Source organism: Rhinopithecus bieti, unplaced genomic scaffold (assembly GCF_001698545.2).
Source record: "Rhinopithecus bieti isolate Rb0 unplaced genomic scaffold, ASM169854v2 scaffold_47952, whole genome shotgun sequence".
Taxonomy (NCBI): domain Eukaryota; kingdom Metazoa; phylum Chordata; class Mammalia; order Primates; family Cercopithecidae; genus Rhinopithecus; species Rhinopithecus bieti.
This window is the reverse complement of record NW_016820098.1, coordinates 1,865,674-1,875,485: the sequence shown is the minus strand read 5'-3', so window position 1 is coordinate 1,875,485 and position 9,812 is coordinate 1,865,674. Positions and strand designations below refer to the sequence as shown.

At 39.0% G+C, this 9,812-nt stretch overlaps 1 protein-coding gene and 1 pseudogene across 2 annotated transcripts in view; one reads left to right on the top strand and one right to left on the bottom strand.

Annotated features, from left to right (window-relative positions):
- Positions 1-9,812, top strand: part of GRHL2 (grainyhead like transcription factor 2) — a 189,139-nt gene that overhangs the window by 33,170 nt on the left and 146,157 nt on the right. The gene's annotated exons all lie outside the window — the stretch shown is intronic.
- Positions 6,164-7,076, bottom strand: LOC108520173 (SAP domain-containing ribonucleoprotein pseudogene; annotated as a pseudogene).

Below are 9,812 nucleotides of genomic sequence, written 5' to 3'. Positions count from 1 at the left end.
TTTTTAAACGGGGTTGGGGTTTCACTCTTTCACCCAGGCTGGAGTGTGGTGGGACAATCACAGCTCACTGCAGCCTCAATTTCCAGGCCTCAAGTGATCCTCCCACCTCAGCCTCCCAAGTAGCTGGGACTACAAGCATGCACCACCATGTCTGGCTAATTTTTTAAATTATTATTTGTAAAGATGGGTTTTTGCCATGTTGTCTGGTTAGTCTTGAATTCCTGGGCTCAAACGTTCCTCCCACCTCGGCCTCTCAAAGTGTTAGAATTACAGGTGTGAGCCACTGGCCCAGCCTTCTCTTCCATTTATATTCAGTTGCATAAGCTCTATCTATCTATCTATCTATCTATCTATCTATCTATCTATCTATCTTTAAAACTACTAAATAAAGACAAGTCACTCACAGTCCCACCTCCAAAAGTTACTTGTTTTTGTTTTCTTCTGGTTCATAACCTTATTTGTTTTGACTCATATACTTACTGGTTTGTTTTAATGCAGTTGCTACCACAGTCATCAGTCACCAGGTGCTTAATAGAATGCCCCACCATTTGGGTTTGTCTGATGTTTTCTCTTCAAGATGTGCCCCTCTCAGGGTGTACCTTCATCACTTGGTTAAGGTAGTAGCTGCCAGGTTTCTGCACTGAAAAATACTGTTTTTCTCTTTCCAAATAATTGAATCACTTTCGATTGTTTATATTTTTCTAGAAATGTTCCCATTTTGTCTGTTTTCAAGTTTATTAACATACAGGGATTCACAAAATTCTCTTTTTTCGAAAGAGAATTGTTGCATCTAAAATTGTCTTCCTTTTCTTTTCTAATATTTGATTATCTTTGCCAGTTTATTAGTTTTCTTTGCCATTTCAAAGAACCAACTTTCATCTTAAATTGTCCTTTCTGTCAAGTCTTTACTTCGTTAATTTGTTTTATCTTTATTACATCCATCTTTCTAAGTTCTTAAGTTAATTCTTTTATTTTTTTCTAACATGTTGTATGCTTAGCTCTTTAACTTTTTAGCCTTATTCCCATCTAACATAAGCAGTTAAAGTATGAAATTTGCCTCTAAGTGCTGATTTATCTATATTCCACAACATACAGTATTTTATCATGGAGTTCTACTTTTAAAAACTTCCTTTAAGGGCTGTTCTTTGACTTGTGAATATTTAGAAAACTATATTATAATTTCAAAACATATAGTCTTTAAATTTCATCTTCTTTGCTGTTTAAAATTTCACTATGTTGTGGTCAGAGAATTTGGTTTGTATGATAAGAGTTCTTTGAAATGGGAAGAGTCTTGCTTGGTGGCCTGATATTAGGTCAGTTTTCTTATGTCTCATGGGTACTTAAAAGATAATACTGGCTTTAAAAAAAAATCCAGTTTGAAAGTATTTATCTTTTAAAGGTAGGGTTAACCCATTTTCACATGTTACAATTACTGATATATAGTGTCTTATTTTTTCTATGCCATATCATTATTTTATTTTGTTTATTTTGTTGCATTGGTCAATAATTCTTTTTTTTTTTGAGATGGAGTTTTGCTCTTGTTGCCCAGGCTGGAGCACACTAGTGTGATCTCGGCTCACCGCAACCTCTGCCTCCCAGGTTCAAGGGATTCTCCTGCCTCAGCCTCCTGAGTAGCTGGGATTACAGGCATGCATCACCATGCCTGGCAAATTTTGTATTTTTAGCAGAGACGGGGTTTCACCATGTTGGTCAGGCTGGTCTCGAACTCCTGACCTCAGGTGATCTGCCCACCTCGGCCTCCCAAAGTGCTGGAATTACAGGCGTGAGCCACCGTGCCGGCTATCTTTTTTCATTATTTTTCTCTGGTTATTTTCTAGAGCAGTGCTTCTCAAATTTTTGTTCTCAGAATCCCTTTAATACTCTTAAATTATTGAAGTCCCAGAAGAGCTTGTATTTGTGTGGGTTATATCTACTGATGTATATCATATGAAAAATTAAAGATAGTAAATTTTAAAAAATACTTATGCCTCAATTAAAATAATTGTAAACCATATGATAGTTATAAAGCATATTAACATAATGTTTTATTTTATTATTATGCTTTTTAATCTTTTTTTTCTTTTTTTTTTTGTTGAGACGGAGTCTCGCTCTGTCGCCCAGGCTGGAGTGCAGTGGCTGCATCTCAGCTCACTGCAAGCTCCGCCTCCCAGGTTTACGCCATTCTCCTGCCTCAGCCTCCCAAGTAGCTGGAACTACAGGCGCCCGCCACCTCGCTCAGCTAGTTTTTTGTATTTTTTTAGTAGAGACGGGGTTTCACTGTGTTAGCCAGGATGGTCTCGATCTCCTGACCTCGTGATCCGCCCGTCTTGGCCTCCCAAAGTGCTGGGATTACAGGCTTGAGCCACTGCGCCCGGCTTTTTTTCTTTTTGAGATGAGATCTTGATATATTGCCCAGGCTGATCTTGAATTCCTGGACTCGAGCCATCTTCATGCCTCAGCCTCCCAAGTAGCTGGGATTCCAGGTGTGTACCACCACACCCAGCTTGAAATAACATTTTTGAAATGAAACATAACTGGTCAGTTGTGGTGGCTCATGCCTGTAATCCCAGCACCTTGGGAGGCCAAGGTGGGTGGATCACTTGAGGTCAGGAGTTTGAGATCAGCTTGGCCAACATGGTAAAATCCCATCTCTACAAAAATTACCAAAAATTAGCTGGGGGTGGTGGCACATGTCTGTAGTCCCAGCTACCTGGGAGGCTGAGGCAGAATGGGTTGAACCCAGGAGGTGGAGCTTACAGTGAGCTGAGATCATGCCACTGCACTGCAGCTGGGCAAGAGAGCAAGACTCTATTTCAAAAAAATAAAACCTAAACTAAAATTTTCTTTTTTCTTTTTTTTTTCTTTTTGAGGTGAAATTTCACTCTTGTTGCCCAGGTTGGAGTGCAATGGTATGATCTTGGCTCACCGCAACCTCCGCCTCCCAGGTTCAAGCAATTCTTCTGCCTCAGCCTCCCAAATAGCTGGGATTGCAGGCATGCACCACCACGCCTGGCTAATTTTGTATTTTTAGTAGAGATGGGGTTTCTCCATGTTGAGGCTGGTCTCCAACTCCTAACCTCAGGTGATCCGCCTGCCTCGGCCTCCCAAAGTGCTGGGATTATAGGTGTGAGCCACCGCGCCTGGGCTAAAATTTGCAAAACATATGAATTTAATGAGAAAGAGTAGTGTTATTTTACATTTTTGCCACTTTCTTTAATGCCTGGCTTAGCAGATGACTGCTGGATTCTCACATCTGCCTCTTCATTCAATCTATTACAAAATGTTATTTTGGTTAGAGAATCCTGCTTCACACTGATAGTTGGAAAAGGAAAATATATTTTCATATAACTAGATATTCTTTGATACTTCACCAAAATTCAAAAGTGGTAGTTTTTAAAGGTTAATTGCAATGTGGAAACTGAAATTATACACTGAACTTTCTCTGTTACATTAAAATCTGTAGGCCTGTCTTGCACTTTGAATAGACCTTATACTTGTGTGTGATTCTATAACATCACGCATTGCCATTTGGAAATATTGATTGACTGAGTTATTCAGATTTTTCCAAACGTTAATGTGCTTCATGATGCATTAGCAAAAAATTATATCCATTAACCTCATCAGAAAATAAAGTACTAGAAAGTTATCAGTAGTGGCGAATGCAAGTTTCCAAAAATTTTCTTCTTTCTCTCTCTTTTTTTTTTTGCTTGAAAGCTCAAATTTTACCACTGGCAACAAATACTCTCAGTTGTTTTCTGTGAAGTGATAGACTCTCACTTGGTTTTTGAGAAGACATCAGTCAAACACTCAAGTCTGAACACGTAGTTTGTCAATATGTCATTCTTTCAGGTAAAAATGGAATCCCTTGAAAAAAGCAGCTAGTTTCAACTCCTATTCAAAGCATTGCACGAGTGCTTTTCCTTGAGGCAATCACTGTATTTCAGTATGCAGTCAAAGTGCTTTACATGTACTTCCTGCTTTGTCACAAAGAATATTAAAAAGGTTGGTATCCAAAGTTTGAGATTAATACAATTAATATTCTACACTGCTTCATGAAGGACATTCTCAAGTGAAACTGCATGTATTTGCTTGTTTGTTTGCTTGTTTTGTTTTTGTTTTGAGTATGTGACGATAAAAATATAACACCTCAAGTATAGTGTAATGCTACTGTCTTTATTCATATAAGAAGCTTGAACTTTTCCCAGTGTTAGTTTTGTACCATTACTACAAATGTCAACAGAGGGAATAAGGCACATATATCTCAGTATTATTAGGGAAATAATTTTAAACTCATAGACCCTTGAAAGTATCTAAGGGATTTCTCTAGGTGTCTGCACACCATACTATGGAAATTGTTGCTCTTTAATTTCTATATCCTATCTTTATCCTAGTAATTGTTACCCTTGAACTTTTAATAAGCATAGACTTATCTTTTCTATCAATATCAGGAATTAAGCATTATCGATTACTCTTCTTACGTACAAAGCAAAATCAACATACTTTTTATTTTATCTCATTATTACATTAAAAAATTTCTTTTGTAGAGACACAGTCTTGCTATGTTGCCCAGGCTGGTCTCAAACTCCTGGCCTCAAGCAATCCTCTCACCTTGGCCTCCCAAAGCACTGGAATTATAGCTATGAGCCACTGTGCTGGGCCCAATACACCTTTTAAACAACTCTTCTCCTATCACCTCTCAGGTGTTTCATTTTAGGTTCATATTATCTTTAAGAATTCTTTCTTAGTGGCATACATTTCATTTCCGTGATCAGAAATCAGTTACAATTAATATTTTACTGACTTATTTGATATTCTCTGATGGCTGTATCAATTTTCTTCCTTATCCATGCATATCTTTCTTTATTTTGGCTCAAGGGATAAATTTTTCAAAAGGGACACATACACGAGTGGAATCGTTTTTTAATCCTTTCACGACTAGACAGGTATTTTACTTTGCCATCACACTTAATTGATCTTTTGCTGTGTTTAGACTTTCATGTTCAAATCCCTTTTCTCTTGTCCAGCAGCACTTAGTGATGTGGATGAGAAGTTTATTGGCTGGCAGTTTCTTGTTCTGTTCTGCTGAATGTTACTTAAGTTTTTTCCCAGTATTTGTAGCATTTTAAAATTTAATCTTCAACCCAAAAATTTCACCAAGATGTGAACAGAAGTGCCACTTTTTCATTATTCTTTCCAACACTTTGGTGCCTTTCCAATACTCAAGTTTTTTTTTCAGCTGTAAGACATTATTCTAGTCTAGTCTAGTCTTCTTTTTTTTTTTTTTTTTTTTTTTTTTTTTTTTTTGAGACGGAGTCTTGCTCTGTCGCCCGGGCTGGAGTGCAGTGGCCGGATCTCAGCTCACTGCAAGCTCCGCCTCCCGGGTTTATGCCATTCTCCTGCCTCAGCCTCCGGAGTAGCTGGGACTACAGGCACCCGCCACCTCACCTGGCTAGGTTTTGTATTTTGGTAGAGACGAGGTTTCACCGTGTTAGCCAGGATGGTCTCGATCTCCTGACCTCGTGATCCGCCCATCTCGGCCTCCCAAAGTGCTGGGATTATAGGCTTGAGCCACCGCGCCCGGCCTAGTCTAGTCTTCTTTTGTGTATTTGTGTCTTCCCTTTCATCCTCTTCATTGCTTTCTTCTGTAACTCTTGTTAATTGAACTTTATACCTGTAATCATCCGGCATACCTTTTAACTTTGTCTTATGATTTTTTTGTTTGTTTAAAAACTGGGCAATGCTTTGATTGCTCAGTTTATTAATTCATTTTGTGCTGTCTTTCCTATTCAGTCCTCATACAAACTTTTATTTTATTTTAAAATCATGTAACTTGTTTTGTGGTTTTTGTTTTCTAGTAGCCTCTGCTTCTGTTGTAGGTTCAGTAGCTTCTTCTTACCCCCGTCTCTTTTCAGATTTTTTTTTTGTTTTTTTTAACTAACAAGCAAAAAATCAAAAACAAAAACACGACAGCCTTAAAGTTGGAACAGCAATAAGTCAAATTGCTGCTAGAGTTCCCAGATGTACCTGGGGTACATGTGCCCTCATTGCAAGGCAGGAGGTAGGTACGTGACTGTGCATTTAGGTATATTTGTGACCGAGAAGAATCAGAGAAATGGAAACCACTGGAGAGCAGAAAGCAGCAGGAACTTTTCAGCAGGCAATCTCACAGCGCGGCTCTGTTCCTGTTCTTTGCCTCTGTATCATCTGTGGTTCCTTCTGGTTCCAGCTGAACCGGTGATAATCCCAAATCGCTCCTTCCTCCTTTTCAGTTTCTCATCATCTTCAGACTTTCTGGAGATTGAAGAGCCATTCAAACCAAATCTTTGAGCTCTTTCCTTTAGCTTATCCAGGTTCATTATAGGTTTGTTGTCAGATGACAGACCTTTTGTTGGAACTGGAGAAGTCCCAAACCCAGCTGCCCGGGCAGTTTTCTTACTTTACAAGCTCCCAGGTACATGCACTCATTCAGCCCTCTTCTGCATTCTCTCTGCCTGTGGTATTTCAGATGTAATTTTTACCACTTTCTTTTCTGCTTCCACATCAACAGTTTTTTCAGGGAGTTCTTCCTCTTTGACAGGGATTTCTATGGGGCTTTGTTTTTCTTCCTCTGTTTCATCTCCCAGTACATCCTCATTTGCTTCTTCTTCAGCATGACCTAAAAGATATGCCTGGAGCCAGCACTTTGGGAGGCCAAGGCGGGCGGATCATGAGGTCAGGAGTTTGAGACGAGCCTGGCCAACATAGTGAAGCCCCATCTCTACTAAAAATGCAAAAATTAGGCGGGCATGGTGGCATGTGCTTGTAGTCCCAGCTACTCGGGAGGCTGAGGCAGGAGAAGTGTTTGAACCCAGGAGGTGGAGGTTGTGGTGAGCCAAAATTGAACCACTGCACTCCAGCCTGGGCAACAGAGTGAGACTCCCTCTATAAATAAATAAATAAATAAATAAATAAATAAAGGCCTGGAGCCTTTTGATGGCATCTTGTTTCATTTCCGTGGTTTGCAAACCACGAGCAAGATATTCGTGCTTTAGTTCAGCAATCTTTCGCTTACGGTGCGCCATCGTCTTGGTCGCCATCTTGTTACCCCTCACTCTAGTAGGCCCCTACCCATTACCTCTCAAGTATCTTCCTTTTAACTTTATTTTCTGTATCCAACATTAATTATTTTCCTCATAAATAACCTTTTTTGCTCATCTTGGGGCTTCTCTTTTACTCATGTAAGGTTTCCTTAAATGTATGGTTATTCTTAGTTCTCATATTAAAAATGAAGAGTTAGACTGAAGACTTTTTAGCCTGGGCAGGAGGCTGTTAGCAGAGTGGAGCTCACTCTTCCTGAGGTGGGCTGTTCTCTTGATGGAAGGTCTGGTCACAGGCTCTGAGGATGCCGGGGGGTCCTTTGTATGTATACAAGTGAAGCTCAGCAGGGCAAGCTGGGGGTTAGACACATGAGATAACTTTTCTGTTGCGTTAAGCTCATATTTTTTGTCTGTTTCCATTTGTGGCAGTTTGAAGTTGCTCTAGGTGTTTTACCATGTTATTTCTCTCTCTGGCATTAGGAACCCCAAAGGCGGACTCCTCTGTATTTAAGAAGCCAATTAATGTTGTAGTTAGTTCCACTGGGCACACTGTACAGGAACTGGCTTGGCCATCGGCACTGAAGACTTGAGTTTTCCAAGCTTAGAGAGAAAAACAGTCCTCAAGCACACATTAACCCTTCTTGCACCAAAGGTGGGGTGCAGCCTTCTCAACTCTGGCTTCTCCTTTATTCCAATCTCTTCTGCTTTCTATCTCCTAGAATTGCATTAAAATTTCTTTTCCATATTGTCTGTAAACATTAGAGGTAAACCCATGAAATAGTGTTTAAATGGAAATTGGTTCTGCAGGCTTGTAAAGTGCTTTTGTGCTTTCTCTCTTACTGCTAGAGATTCAATTGCTGTAATATCCTCAGAAAACTGACTTTAATTTTCAAAGCTAATTTGGTTATAAGTCTTTCCTTTAAAATCATATTTTCATTTGCTCTTAAATGTAGTATTTCCCTTATTTCACAGTTCTTTAATCTATATTTCTGTTACATGAATCACTTGCTATCATTTTTCTGCAGGACATTTAAAAATAGATGACCTCTAGTTATATTATACTAAAGATAAATTAGGACTTGCTACCCATCACCCGTTTCAATTCATTCAATAAATATGTGTTGCCTGCCTGCCTGATATGTACTTTCTAGAATGTTCCAGGACCTTGGAATTCTACAAATAATGTAAAAATGTTGTCTTTCTTCAGAGAGCTTACAAACTCCCCTTTTGCATAATTTCTCTATTACTCTGAATTTGGACATATCCCCTGTTATATTGGTCTTTTGTATCCTGTTTGTTTATGAGTTTTCCCTTTTCAGCTAACTTTTTTTCTAATTGTGAAAATAGAGCATGGTCAAGAGTAGGAAATAGAGAAGGATGCATAAGAACTCAGGCTCTGAGGTTGTGCGTGGTGGCTCACACCTGTAATCCCAGCACTTTGGAATGCTGAAGCAGGTGGATCACTTGAGCTCAGAAGTCCAAGACCAGCCTGGGCAATGTAGGGAGACCTTGTCTCTACAAAAATAAAAAAATTAGTCAGGCATGATGGACCACTCTGGAGGCTGAGGTGGAAGGATCACTTGAGCCTGGGAGGTTCAGGCTCCAGTGAGCCATGATCGTACTACTGCGCTCCTTTAGCCTTCTAGCCTGGAGGACAGAGCAAGACCCCCTATCTCAAAAAAAAAAAAAAAAAAAAAAAAAAAAAAAAAAAAAAAGAAAAAGAAAAAGAACTCAGGCACTTGGAGGCAATGCTGATCTAATGCTGACTGCTACCTGAACCTGGGCAAGTTACTTAACACTGTATTCTCAATTTACTCATCTGTATGAAGGGCATGATGTCCATATCTGACTCTAAGGTTATTATTAATATAAGGAATACATGAGTTAACCCATGTAAGGGTCTTAGAACATTAGCTGGCATATAGTAGATGCTCAATAAGTAGTATGACGTTATTATTGAAGATTACTTGAAAAGTCAAAAAGTAGAAAGGAGCAAATAAAAATTCACCTATAATCATTGCTAAAGTTTTAGATTTTGATTTACTCTCTCTCACACACACACACCACACACTAACCAATTTTAGTCATTTCATAAGTTGCTGTCTCTACAAATTCTCTCCATTTTTAAAATTCTTTCTTGTGCTCTTCCTTTCACTTTCTATGGTGATATCCTTCTCATTGTTTCTAGAACTCAGTGGGTTACCTTTCCTGTAGCTCTTTGGTTTTATTTCTAATCCTTTTACTTCATAGGTGAACTAATAGCATGCTTAGGGCACTACAAAGCTGGGGCTTCTGAGAGGGGGCAGGAGAGAGAGAGAGAGAGAGAAAGAGAGAGAGAGAGACCATGCTTCAAGCAGTAGATCAGTATATTTTGCAATCAGTATCTAAAACGAAACCATCTTAATTTCAATGGACATCAATTTTGTTTTACAGTTTACTGTTTTTAAAAACTATGCACTTTATGTGGTGGAGGGCATTATAATAATATTTTCACTGAATTAATCGAATCTTCTCTTTCCCTAGCATAGCCATCTTTAACGTGAAGCTTATCAATATTGTCCTGGGCTTATGGATTCATTTCATTTCCCAGGAATCTTAGACAGGTTACGTCAAGGGCAAAAAGTTAGAGTCATCAAGGACAAGCTCTGAGCATAGAGTCTTCCAAATAAATTTTAACTCTTTTTCAAAATGGAAAGTATCTGTTCTCTCTTATGATTTGCCTCTAGCAAGCACTAA